The 15,320-nt window shown below is 31.9% G+C and overlaps 1 long non-coding RNA gene across 1 annotated transcript; it reads left to right on the top strand.

The window, feature by feature from the left end:
- Positions 1 to 6,049: 6,049 nt before the first annotated feature.
- LOC111019297 (uncharacterized) lies at positions 6,050 to 9,278 on the top strand. Its single transcript, XR_002602529.2, has 2 exons — positions 6,050 to 6,875; positions 8,973 to 9,278. It is a non-coding gene; the product is annotated as an uncharacterized LOC111019297 (long non-coding RNA).
- The last annotated feature ends 6,042 nt before the right edge of the window (positions 9,279 to 15,320 follow it).

Here is a 15,320-nt window from a genome sequence, read left to right as displayed (position 1 = left end):
ATGCAACGGATCTGGCTTTTTACACAGGCTTCGACCCCGATCTTGGATCAGGTTCGATTTAACCGAAGATGAGATAAAATGTAACGGACTTGGCTTTTACACATGCTTCAACATCGATCTTTGATTGAGTTCAATTTAACCGAAGATGAGGTACAATGCAACAGACCTGACTTTTACACAGGCTTCGACCTCGATCTTGGATCAGATTCGATTTAATCGAAGATCATATAAAATGCAATGAACCTGCCTTTTACACAAGCTTCGACCTTGATATTGGATCAAGTTCGATTTAACCGAAAATGAGATAAAATGCAACGGACCTAACTTTTACACAGGCTTCGATCTTGATCTTGGATCGGGTTTGATTTAACCAAAGATACGATAAGATGTGACAAACCTAGCTTGACACAGGCTTCGACCTCAATCTTGGATCCAGTTTGATTTAACCAAAAAAGATGAAAATGCATTGGACCTACACTTTACGTGGGTTTCGACCTCGATCTTGGATCGAATTCGATTTAACCAGAAAAGATGAAAAATGTGTTTGACCTACGCTTTACGCGGGGTTTGATCTCGACCTTCGATGGGGTTCAAATTAACTAGAAAAGATAAAAATGCATTATACCTGCGGTTTACACAGGCTTCAACCTCGATCTTGGATCAGGTTCGATTTAACTAGAAAAGATGAAAATGCACTGGACCTGCACTTCACGCGGGCTTCGACCTCGATCTTGGATTAGGTTCGATTTAACCAGAAAAGATGAAAATGCACTGGACCTGTGCTTTACGCAGGCTTCGATCTCGATCTTGGATCAGGTTCGATTTAACCATAAAAGATGAAAATACACTAAATTCACGTTTTACGCGGGCTTCAACCTCGATCTTAGATCGGGTTCGATTTAACCATAAAAGATGAAAAATGGCTAGGCCTGTGCTTTACGCGGGCTTCAACTTGATATTGGATCGGGTTCAATTTAAACAGAAAAGATGGAAATGCACTGGACCTGTGTTTTACATGGACTTTGACCTCAATCTTGGATTTGGTTTGATTTAACAAAAAAAGATGATAATGCATTGGACCTGCGCGTTACGTAGGATTTGACCTCAATCTTATATTGGGTTTGATTTAACTAGAAAAGATGAAAATGCACTGGACCTTCGCTTTACGTGGGCTTTGACCTCGATCTCAAATCGAGTTCAATTTAACCAGAAAAGATGAAAATGCACTAGACATGCGCTTTACGTGGGCTTAGACCTCGATCTTAGATCGGGTTCGATTTAACCAAAAAAGATGAAAAATGCACTGGACTTGCACTTTATGAGGGCTTCGACTTCGATCTTGGATCGGGTCCAATTTAATCGGAAAAATGAAAATGCACTGGACCTCCGCTTTACGCGAGCTTCGACCTCAATCTTGGATCGGGTTCAGTTTAACCAGAAAATATGAAAATGAGTGGACTTGCACTTTATGCAGGCTACAACCTCGATCTTGGATCAGGTTCGATTTAACCAAAAAAGATAGAAATGCACTGGACCTGCATTTTACTCGGGCTTCGACCTCGATCTTGGATCGAGTTCAATTTAATAAAAAAAATTAAATGCAATTTTTCCAAAAAGGTAAAGTGATTTGATTTATTAGGAAGTTCTTTACCTAAGTGCATGGTTTAGAAATCGTCCTAAACATGCCTAAATACATGAGATGTGCACTTTACGCATGATGATAAGACTAACACAAACCGCATGTTTATGCAAATGAAAATTTCCAAAGGTAGTATGCATTACTTATCATGTAAATGACGTTTACAAGAATGATGTGTGAATTTGTAAATGTGCATTCCCCTCATGTCATGAATGATAAGCAAAGATTTTTTTTATTAACTTTGCAAAGTGAGAATGTAATTGAGAAATGTATAAAATGTTCTTCTTCTGTTCCCTTGATTTAAACAATGAATGCATGATATAATGATGCACATGCATGATAAAACTAGACGAATGCAATATGTATGCATGATTTTTATTTTTATTTATTTATTTTAACCATGATATGAACATGATTTATTTTTTTGAAAAATAGTGATGCAAATAATGTGGATACATTTGAGAGAACAAAAAGTCTAGATTTTTTTTAATAACGTTTTTATTTAAACTTACTTTTAAAATAATGTTGCATTAAATAAGATTAAAGAAAAAATGCTTATTTTGAAACTTATTCAAAAAATAATACCTTTGGAATTATTTCCCCATTTGGTCGTCGAGACCATGCCACTTTTAGTAAGAGACGACCATAAGGACGTGATGCTTTATTGGCGCCACGTCTGATTTTTTAAAAAAAAAATCAAGACATGGTCGTCTCTCGAAGAGACAACCATGTGTTGGACCGCATTTCACGGTCGTTTCTTCATGGGATGACTTGGATTTTTAAGAAAATAATAAATATTATTATATATTATATTTAAAAAGTAAAGATTTATATGTGATAGCAATTAGTGGTGCAGTGGATGATGGTGCAATTTTCTTTTTTCTCTTTATGGGTTCGAACCCAGGTTCTTTTCTTTTACTATTAATCATTTTTTTTACTTATTATTATTATTATTATTTTAAAAGAATACAACAATACATTATTATTATTATTATATTTCTTTTACTATTAATCAACTTTTTAGTTATTATTGTTATTATTATTTTAAAACAATACAATAATACATTATTATAATTATTATATTTTAGATATTATGATTGTTTATTATTTATATTTTAATATATTTAAAAAAATATTATTTTTAATAAATTGCAAATGCCTTTCTTTTTTCTTTTTACTGTTAATCAACACTTTACTTATTATTTTTTTTGAGTAATTATAATTATTATTTATTTTTATATCATTATATTTTTATATTATTTATATTATTTTTAATAAATTGTGTATAATATATATATATATATATACATACATATTTATTATAGTTTGTATTGGATGTGTAATCACCTTAATTATTGTATATAATCATCTTTTTAGTTAAAGTCAGCTATCGTGTAGTGGTTTTGTACTCACCTTATATTCAAGAATTCTAATGTTCAAGCTTTGATTGATGTGTTTCTCATTTCTTATTACGGTTTTAATGTTGATCAATTTATTATTATTATCAGATATCTCTTTTAACGAATTGCCTGATTGCGACAGCTTATCGAGACTTGTTACTAGACCAAAAAGAAAAAATTCCCTAGAAGAGAGCTGAAGTTTAAGGAAAAGAGACCATAGAAAATCAGTCCTGAACTCCAGAATGAAAGGGATAGATTGAATACTAAAATCGTGTTTCACTACTGAAAGACTGAAATTAGTCGAGAAAAAGAACGCAGGAAGCGGAAATGCAAAAGAGAAGAGCAAAGATTCCCGACCCAGAGCATGTTATTAACTCAACCACAAATCTGTTGAATGAAGGTAGCTTGCTTACTCTCAGCCGCTAGTTAGAAGGAAATTCGTTGACTTCGTTTATGCCCTTATGCAGTAAAGAAAGCAAGTGAGGCGAGCTAAGCTTCCATTCGAAGTAAGGTAAAAGGATTCGATCTTGCACCATCTTCAACTCTTCTCGAGATCTGATGTTTTTCGAGTCATCCACTGCGCCACTAATTAGTATCCTAAACAAATATCTACTTTTTAATATATAATAAATAATAATATTTATTATTTCCTAAAAATCCAATTCGCCCCGTGAAGAAACGACCGTGACCAACAAGAGACAACCATGTCTTGATTTTTTTAAAAAATTAGACGTGGCGCCAATAAAGCGCCACGTCCTTATGGTCGTCTGAGACGACCAACTACTAAAAGTGTCATGGGAACGGCCAAGCGAGGGACTAATTCCAAAGGCATTGTTTTTGGAATAACTTTCAAAAGAAGTATTTTTTTCTTTAATTTTATTTAATGTAGCATTATTTTAAAAATAAGTTTAAATAAAAACATTATTTAAAAAAATCCCAAAAAGGCTTTCCATTATTTTACAAATATATTATCATTTGTCTACTCTCATCATTTTTATTAGCAAATATTTAGTAAAGAATCAAATGAAAAAAATATTGTCAACATTGGAGGAAACATGTCAACTATTTTCCTTTTTTTTTTTTTTGCTTATGTTTTCTTTTTCTTTTTAATGAATGCCTTCACTTGATAGGAGATATATGCATCAAGGTAATTTATCGACCATATCAGGTTTGGTGGGGGATGTTTTTTTAGATGTATCTTGTGTACAAGTTTAGAGAACCATCCAAGGTAATTTATTAGCATTGTGCATCTCGTTTGATTAAACTGCTTCATAACCTCAGTCTTGTAACTGACAAAAATTTTGAATACAAGAGAACAACTTTTGACAAACCATGATTTTTCACAAAAGCTTAATGATGAAGAAAAACGGTGAGCTTCCTTCTTCCTAGAAGAAAGGAAAGAGAAAGATAAGAGTTCAAGGATATCATTTGACAAATATCTTGAACAATAAGAGATTTAATAGTTTCTAAAGATTTGGTATGAATAAGAGTTAAAATGATTCAGTTTCTCTGGATAAATAACCTTGAAAATTAGTTGCATAATTCTCCAAGAGTTCATCTTATATACCTCACTCCTTCTTTGAGCTTAACTGAGGAATTTTAGATGTCTGACATCTTTAGATATTCATGTTTGTTTTGTACGAAAATTTATAAGGATGATAATATTTGGATAGCTATGTTTATTTTTTAGGATTTATTTTTGGAATGTTGTAAATTTATGTAATGTTCAAAAAATGCCCTTACTAATATATTCATATAATTTATATGATAAATTTGTTTTTATTAATTTAGTATTTTGTTTTTTTTATATAATTTCATATATATATATATATTTTTTTGTTATTATGTTGAATTCATATCAACATAAGACCTTTTTAAAGAAGAAAAATTATTAATACTAAATATAAATTTCATTTTAACTTTAATATTTTTTGTCAAAGACAATTATATAATTAATGTTATATGAGGTGAAATTTATTTATCATTGTTGGCGGCGAATTTCAGAGAGGTCCACGTGTCCTTCGAGTGAGTGGCTTCTGTAGAACCACAAATTTTGGGCTAATCATAAACAGCCACGTCATTATCTATTTTATTTTGATATTAATTATATATTTAACCTTAAATTAAAATTAAAGATAAACTGACAACTAAAATATGTCACATGTCTCTTATTTCGCCCTTGGGTTGAATTTAATTGGTTTAATTGGGTCATATGTGAATTGGACCTGTAATCAATTTGGTTCACGAACTTGGCCCAAAACCCAAATTACCATGAGATCGGGCGGATTATTATTTTAATTTAAATAAATTTAAATTCACTTAAAGAGTTGGGTTTGGTCCAAAATTATCCAAGCCAAAATGTTTTGTAATTATATTGGGCTTATAACCCGAATGGAGCCCAATCCATGAGTTGAGCCAAAATCACTCAAGCCCAACAGCCCACCAAACTTGTGGAAAGCCCCCTATAAATAGAGAGGATTAGTACATTGATAGCTTATTTAGAGATTATAATTACGTAAATGGATTGAATGTACAAAATTTACACTTTTGTCTTAAAATAGTCTTCTGTAAGATGGTACCCATAATCAATTGGCATATATATCCTTCTTTATTTACACCTAAATATTAATAAATTTATGAAAATTAAAATAGTTTATTTGGTAGGTTAGATTTCAAATCCCTTATTTTATGACCATTTATACTTTCCAACAAAAACAATCTCAAAAATCTCATTTTCTCCCGCCGACAGTTTCAAAAGAAATCGTTTCAGTTTATTCTTCGTTCATCCTTCCGGTTTCTCCTATTTTTCTTCCGCAGTTTCTTCTGCCACCGATTTCTCCTTCTCCGAACAACATTTTTTTCGGCCGCTCCCTCATTCTCGTCGCCGGTAGCAGCCGTAGCAGAACATGCAGTTCGTTCTCGTCGCAGCAAACCGTGCAGTCCTTTATTCTAGGTGAGCATCGGTCGGTCGGAATCAGTCAAAATTGGACCTTGTCGGTTTCGGTAGGTCGGGAATTTTTTTTTACCCTTTTGTACAAACCGACCGTTTAACTGACTATTCGGTCGGTCGATTTGGTCGGTTTGGACTAAATACTAAACTCGAAAAGGAAATGGAAAATGAGTGTTAGGGACGCAAACACAGTGATTTGAAGAGGGAAGAAGAGGAGAAACGAACGAAGGAAGAAAGAGAATAAAGGGAAGAGGGGAAGAAGATGAAGGAAGAAAGAGAAGAAATGTGGAGAGAGAAATTGAAAAGGGGATACAAAGAAATGGCTACTAGTGTGCCACATCGGTGGGAAGAAAAATGGATAAAAAGAAAAAAAGAAATAAGTAAAAGAATCACGTGAATCATGTGTAGCAATTTTTTTTCTTTAATTTTATTTCATACTTTAACTAACGTGGCTTGTTATCAGCCACTCTATTTTTTTTCCTTTTCAATATCCTTTCTTTTGAATTTATTTTTCCCTCTCTTTTCTCCCCCTCTTTTTTTCATCCCAATTTCTCTCCCTCGTTTTTGTTCTCTTTGCTCTCACCATCTTTCTTTTTCCATTCATTTTTCTTCGGTTCTTGAGCTTTCTCGGGTGTAATACTGGAATATGTTTTTCTTTTTTTTTTAAATAAGTCGGTCGGTCGGTCGGTTCCTATGATATTGGAAGAGCCAACCGACCGACTGGTCGATTTTTTAGAGAGAAAAACCGACACCGACCGACTCATTCCATAAATCGACCGACCAACGTCGGTTCGGTCGGTTTTAGTTGGTCGAATCGGTTTTTCGGCTTGGTTTGATCACCCCTACTTTATTCCATTCTCGTCGATGGCCGCCCCTCAAAGTCGAGGTTTGTTTGGTCTTGTATTTTGGTTAATCCGTTCATTAATAATCTAGGATTCGCAATGGTATATTTTACATACCCATAAATGGATTTTTGATTTTGTGTATTATTTTGAACAATATTTTTTTCCCTCGATTTTTTATACTGTTTTAACCCTTTTCGAAAAACAGTTTAAGATGATAGCATTCCTTTAGATAAACTATTTTGGTAATGATTAAGCTCGTTCCTATTGAGTTATATATCGATCTCGGTTTTGAACAATGCTCCCTTTCAAGAACCCATCTCTTTAGATGAACTAGTTTTGTACTGTTAGCTTGTTTTTTCTATATGCAGATATAAATCATATCTAGTTTAACTAGTTTAAAAATATTATCTCTAGATGAAGAAGTATTAGAATCTTTTGTTTGTGTGGTGCAAAATTTAGGTGAATAAATACAATCTGTAGACTGCCGTTATGTTTTTTCTTAATCCATATTGTCAAAAGATTCAAATGTGATTTTTGTGGTACAAAATTTAGGTATGAATTTTTGTATATATGCGGATATAATATATATTTACAACTAGGTACCAATTGGGTAGTTACAGGAACTCAATAGTCAGATATATTTTATATTTATCGTATAAGTTTATCTTGTCATTGTATTTGATTGAATTTTCTAGGTTAATGGTATTAGGATTAATTCATAATAATGAAGCATGTGCTAGGGTGTCTAAATTGATAGAATAGGTTTTCGATCTTTGTTTGTTAATTGAGGATTGATGTAACACTATATAAGTTTATATCCAGATGTATTTTATATCTATCATTAAGTACCAAATTGCAAAATACATTCCAATTATGTTGCTTTTTGTTGCAGCTAAAAACTTCCTAATATTACTTTTGTCGTTTCTGTATCTGTCTGCTGAATTGTTTCCACTAATGAAAATGAAGCAAAAGATTGGTTTGGAACATGTTAAACTTTTGATGTCAGGTTTTATGGTTTTGTACATTTATATTCAATGGCTTTTTAACTTGTTCATGCATGCTAATGTATCATTTCATTATAAGTTGTTATTGATTAATATCCTCATAAATATAAATTTAGTTGCCAAGTTGCATTTTTACTATGCTGAAAATAATATGTCTATCCTAGACGTGTAGTTGCATTATTTATATGCTTTTCTACTGTCTATTCAAGATGTACAAAGTATTTTGTTATGTAATATACTTTTATTTAAAAGAAGTGGGGAAGACATTAATCATCCTTTCTTGAATTGTGACTCGTGCAAATCTCGGGGTTGGGCCTTTAATACTGTACACTTTGTTTACCATATTTTTTAGAAAAAATAATGTTCTTGCCCATTGTGCACTTACACCATCCTTTCAGAGGAAGCCTAAGGTTCTTTGGATCGACTCCATTTTTTCAGTTTTGTGCTAACTTTGGACAGATATGATTCAAAAAATAATCAAAACTGAGCAAGGTACATTAAAGAAAGAAAGATCTTTAACTATTCGTTTGATGTTTTTACTCACTGTTACAGTAAGATTAGCAATCTATGTTACTATGATTTCACAAAGTAATGAAGTTATTCGTATTGGTGCATTTTGGCTTCAAGTTGATAGGGGAGGCTTCATATTTGTTTTTACTATATAATATATAGTTGTACAATGGAAATTCTTGACACGGCTAGATTTAGGTTCCAGTTTTAGACTTATTCGAACTTCCTTTCCTCGTTGATAGTGAAGTTAAGACATCAAGTATATGCTTCATATTTATAGGTAGTATAAATAGTCCATTTTAGTTGCTAGTCATATTAATTGTCTCTTTACTCTGTTTCTATTGCCGCCGCATAAGAATTGTTGTTGTTACTTCCATGACATTGTTCATGCATGGCACAAAGAGATTGGTAGTCATTGAAAGATTTCTATATTTAAGGAGCCTTCATACCATAATTATATTGGAGCCTTCATACCATAATATAGTCTATATTGAAGGAGCCTTCGTGCTGATTTGCCTTAGTATGATTGAAATATATAATAATGCTACACCTTAAGTTTCTAAAAATTTTGAATATACTCGTATATATTTTATAATTAACACATATAGTTATATTAATATGCAGTTGAGAGGAACAAGTCCGTTCAAAAAAGGAAGTAACGGAAAGATGAAGACAGAAGTGAAAGATCAGGAAATTGAACCATTGAGACGGACAAAACGTAGAGTGGTGCTGCTTTCTAACGTCAATCAATCATCGTGCACTACCAAGTTTAGTTCAGCAAGAGATAACAGATCTATGCTATCTAATGTTCAAGATTTTGATGCTCCAAGTTTCAACTTGTTATAACAATTTTAAGTATTGACTTTATGTATTGGATTACATTTGAGTTTTTACTTAGTTATTATTTTCTTTGAGGCTAGATATATTCAATATGACTCACTATGACTTCTTAATTGTGACTTCACTTGATTTGATATATTGAAGGATTTTTCATCAAACTACTTAAGTTATACTACACATGTCATTTCTGAAATTATTTGACTCTACTAGACTACACACTTGGTTTATTGATATTGTCGAAGATTGCAGTTTTTTTTTCTTAGTCCATATTTTTGAAGTTTCAAATGTAATTTAGGCATGAATTCTTGTATACATGCGGATATAATATATATCTACAACTAAGTATAAATTGGGTAGTTATAAGAACTCAATAGTCAAATATACTTTATATCCTACTTAAAAGGCGTATATACAGAATGTTAATTACATCGCGAATAATAGTAGATTTCAAAAGTACATATAGAATATATGTTATAACCTATATATAACATAAACATAAAAATGAAATAACGAAACAACATGAATCATAATAAGAAATATATATATATATATATAATTAAATAGGAAAGGGGAACAACTACTTAAATAGGAAAAGCTTACACGCCACTTAAATAGGAAAGAGGAACAACCACTCAAAAAGGTTAGGGAACAAGAGGAGGTTAGTGAAGAGATGAACTTGTCATAGAATAAGGAGAGATCCCTTTGGGAAATTATGGAGAGAGAATGATTTGAATATTTTTGTAATTAATAATAGTAGTAAATCAAGATAATAAATCTTTTTGAAAGAGTGAATTAAGGGATTGGTGTTAAAAAATTGTATAGGGCCCACAATAATTAAAGAATTGTGATAACAATTTATGGAATTAAATCTTATATATTTTAAAAAAAACAAATAAGTATAATAAATGTAAATGCAATAAATAAGGGTAAAATCGGTATTAAAATAAAATCCTAACTGCAGAATTCTAAAAGTGTAAAATTAGAAAACTTTAGACATTTGTGTAAATAAGTTTCTGAAACAGCTCTCCTAAAATATTATCTCTTAAGGGAGTCTCCTTCATTTTTAGAGGTTCAGAATTTTAGAATTGAGGGAATTCACACAAAATTGAAGACTCTCTAAAGACTTGAAGATTCGAAGACCAACTTGAAGACTTTGAAAACTTGAAGACTTGAAGATTCTCGAAGAACATATAACTTCGATTCAAATTCAAGAACAAACATCTCAATCTTCACATCAAGTTCGAGAGAATGAATCAGAGGATAACGATTAGAGATTGAATCTACTATACAATACATACAAACAATATAAAAGTTCAACTCCATGAAATATAATTTCTCCGGAAATCTCGTGTGAACAGTTTCGCCGGAGAACTGATGAGCCTGCAACCAGAAAACTCGACACCGGTGTAGTGCGCCGCCTAATAACCTTCGACGCTCAAGTTAGTAACGTAGTAAAAAATAGGAAAAGACATCTTAAGTACAATTGACTAGGTTTTTCACTTACTTGGTGAAGGTGATGGTCTTCCCTTATATAGGCTTGGATGGTCGACTAGGGAGGATAATGGTTGGGATGGCAAGGGCGCGTCGTGGTGTACGGTGCATGTTGGGGCTGTACATCCCCGACAATAGGCGTGTGATGCCTCCGCCTGTCGGCTGTGAGGCTGTGAGCCCGCCGCCTGCCACGAGCTCGACGTGCTCCCTCTACCGGGATAGTGGAAATGCGCCTTCCTTGTTATTGAAGCGTATGATGCATAACCGTTTGTGGTCCTGCGCCCTCTGTGGCTAACACACGTCCTGCTCGGTTTTCACTTTTAATAATTATATTATCAAATTATATTTTTTTAAGAAGAACAATAACAAATGTGTGTTGGTTGTTTAAAATTATATATTCAAGAAAATAAATTCTTCCAAATATTAAAAATAAATTGAGATATTATATAATTTAGTTGAAGTTTATTTTATATGTAAATGTAATATATAAATATATTTAATTGCATAAAGTTGTTTATTAGTCAATGAGTGCATAATCTATTTAAATTATAAAATTAAAAATAAAGATGTAGAAAATTGATGAAAGAAAATATATGAAAAACGAATGAAGGGCAAAAATGTAAAGAGAAGACGTCCTGGACATGAGAATCTCGGAAACCCATGTTTCGAAAGGGTATCCCAATCGACCAAATGTCTTACGTATGAGCATCCTAGGATACCTGGTTGTTAAAAATTTAGAGATCTATTTTACACAGATATATTAAATACAAAATAAAGATTTTAAAATCCACCAAATATTTTTTCAATTCAGATTCTGATTAGACACACTTTTATAAGTTTTTTCAATACAACAAATGTGGGGATGGAGAGATTGAATATGCCATGACACAACTCAACTTGTACCAACTTGAACATCTGATTAACGATAATTATCACCAACTATAATATTGTTAGTTCCTGCATCCACAAATTTTTGTTATAAAAAACACAACTCAACTTTTAATTTAATTAAAAAAAATACTTAGGCTCCTTAACGGTTGTCCTCGCCACCGTTGATAATTTGAAAACTCATTATTTTTTAAAAAAAAAATTCATGTTTTTGCAACTATTTAATGGTGGTGAGAACAATTTTCTCCTTACCGGAGCCTAACCCTTTTTATGGAACCTTTGATTTGGAGGTTAACAGATTTTGAAATCATTTCTAGTGTTTCGATTGAAAAAAATGAAATCTCAAATAATTTCAAATCTCGTTTTTCCTTCAAGACTCGGTTGAAGAAATCATTACTAGATCCGAATGATGATTTTATATTCAATTATAGAGGTGTGAAATGACATCTTTTGTGAAGTCAAGTCATCTCGACCGTTGGAAGGTTAGCGCACATCATTTTTCTATTTAGCTCTGAAGCCGTCGCACCCGAGTAAGGCTTTAGCAGACATTGACAATGTATTGAAGACTAAGTGAGCCGGCCTAGAATGGAGCACATGTTATTTCTTCGAAATTACGAACACCTTACCTTTCGCCATTCTCGATCTCATAGGACTGATCTGACCTCTTAAAATAGCTCAGATTTGTGAGGATTCCAGTTTTAAGGGTAATAAATCTCTATTTTGCCCTCCTTTTTCGGATAAAAAATAACAATTTAATTTTGTTGTATAACTTTACCTACCTACACCCATAAATAATCTCTTCTACGCACAACTCTATTATACTATGCAGATCATCGAACAACATGTTTCAAAATTTTCTTTTATCTTCTATAGTTTTCTTTATTCTTATAGTTCTATTTATTTTAATAACTATAATTTAAATCTTTACCGACAGACTTTTTTGCATCATAAAGTAAACTCCATGTTGGTTTTCTCTTTTGTTATAGTGTATTTAATTTTTCTTCTATTTAATTATTACTTCGATCTTGTTTATAGTTTTTAGATAGATTTTTCTTCTTTTTGATAACAAAGACATTTTTTGGATGTCAAGAAGCCATGCGCAAAGAATGATTATATCAGAAGATAAGCAATAATAATTGATTTATTTAGTTTAAACTTAGAACATGTTGATTTAAAAAAAATTTCTTAATTTGTATTTGAATCAAGACGTGCAATTTTTTTAGTTTATTTTTTCAAAATAAAGATGACATGGTAAAATTTTAACTTTATGAATTTGATTTAATTAAATTATTTATTTTTTCTATGATTAAAATGACTGCCTGATATTAAAATATATTAATAATATAATATCTTGTAAATTATTGAGAGTATAATAGTAAAATGTTATATTTTTTATCATCGAATATTCAAACAATAAATTTTAGGATAATTGTGGTGGGTAGAGAAATCATTTTATGTATTTCACAAAATGTCACCCGTTTTTCAAAATTTCAAATATAGCAAAATATTTGAAGTTTTATTTTTTGAATTTTTATTATTCCAATTTTACCCTCATGATATCTGATATACATTCAATCTATATCTGATGTATATTTGTATTTGATATGCATCTGATGTTTATCTATATATGATATACATCCAACTATATAAGATATACATCCGATGATGTACCTCTGATATATTTTCGATATACATATAATGTACTACTGATATATATCTGATGTACACATGAATCAGGTCAATATTAGGGTATTCATTAAAACAGTTTAAACTTGTAATCAAGTTAAACTCCCTCAATCCAAATATTACAAAGTTCCCATTTAGATTGAATATCATTGCATATCATGGGCTCTTTTCAAATATTCGGCGAACTAGATGCACTAATAACTGTAGTGGACATCTCCTAATATTAAATGACAGAAAGTGTCCAAATGATCAATTTCTAAAGATTTCTATTTGGGTTAGTGCTGACATCTTGAGAATGTTATCTATTTATTCTAATTTTAAATATGGTTGCATTTTGTATTAAAATACCATATTTCATTCTTTTGTTAAAGTAAAATCAACATTATATTAGCTATAAATTAGATTATCACATCAATAGTATATCAGACAATCATATCAGTGGTATATCAAATAGTCATTTCAGTAGTATATCAAACACTCATATTAGTAGGATATCAGACGCTCATATAAATAGTATATCACATGTATATAAGATATACATATCAGCAGTATATCACACACTCATATCAGTAGTATATCACATTTATATTAGATTAAAATCAAATGAAAATCGAAATGTAGAGTTTTTTTTACCATATATCAAGTTGACCTTAAATTTTAATTTCAAAGATTTAGAATCATTTTATTTCCATTTCCATATGAAATCATTTTCTATCCATTTAGACACCAAACCAAGGGGAAATTGACAGATTTGACCCAAAATAGTTCTCAATTTGCTCAAACGACCTAAAATCTAATTTTTAACTTTTCTAACCCAATTTACTTTTTCTGACAGTTTAGAGAGTGTGTAAAGGTGGACATGCCCTTCACTTTTGACAGAAGAAAGGACGAGTACCGCTTGAATTTAATTAATTCATGGCCAGGGTTGAAATGCTACACGGTCGGGATTTAATTTCTTTACAACCAATGTATTTATTTCCCCCACCAGATTGTTGTATTTTCATTAAACACATTCTGTACTTTCATTAAACACGTTCTCATACATTCGAACTGATATCAGAGAAAAAAATACCTTCCTTTTTCAATCCTTATTGTCCTTATTCACATGTTGCACGTTTTTTTTAAAGAAATCTCACACATTTTGCAACATATTTAACACCTTCAACACTTGAAAGAAAGCTATTTCTTCATTTTCGATAGGTTCAACGAGGTTAGTTTTTCATTTGTTCAGAGTATTATTTTTGATGCATTATGAAGGTTAATGTTATGGAAAATGAAGAAACTTTTATATAATGGTTGATTCCCGGTCGTGGTTATACGATTCCAGGCCGTGGTTATACAATTCCCAGCCGTGGTTGTGAGATAATCACTCCAGCCCGTGGTTGGAAGTTACCTCGGCCGTGAATGTAAATTAATTTTCTTATATGTTAACTCGGTTGTTTGTATTATTGGACCGGATTTGCAAAGTTGATGTAACTAATTGTTGTGTGATGTAAATTTATGTAGAATGCGTCGAATATTTGTGATCTACTGTGGCAAGTGGAATAAGGCTGCTACGATGTACATAGGTGGCGTTATGGGTGGTCTTGAAGTTGATGAAATGATAACATTTACCAACTTAGTAAGTGATATGCACAGGCTTACTAGAATTGATCCTGACCAATTTGACATTGTGATACATTGTGTATATAAATTTGGTTTTCAACACGAAGTCCCAAACTACCACATATTTGATGATGCCAATTGGAGATTTTACTTGAATGGCCTTCCAGGTCCTCCTCAGGTGCCCTTGTATATAACTGTCCTGCCAAAAGCAACATATGGTAGTGGTAGGAATCGAGAAAATATTTTTTTTGGAAACGCAGACATCGTCTTCATTCCCATACTACCCAAGTCAGACTGATCCTTGTTTTGGCCCATCACATTCTATTCACTCTCCCTTGGATGATGCTTGTCCCCCCTCATTTGTCCCACGTATTACACTGCTGACCAATAACGTTGTCCCATATAATCAAGGCAATGACAAATCACCATATTATGGGGAATTGTACGACAATGATGTCGAGT

This window comes from Momordica charantia (assembly GCF_013281855.1).
Source record: "Momordica charantia cultivar OHB3-1 chromosome 8 unlocalized genomic scaffold, Mcharantia_2.0 BLBB01000008.1, whole genome shotgun sequence".
NCBI classification, from domain to species: domain Eukaryota; kingdom Viridiplantae; phylum Streptophyta; class Magnoliopsida; order Cucurbitales; family Cucurbitaceae; genus Momordica; species Momordica charantia.
Note: the sequence above shows the minus strand (reverse complement) of the source record. Positions and strands in the feature narration are given on the sequence as shown.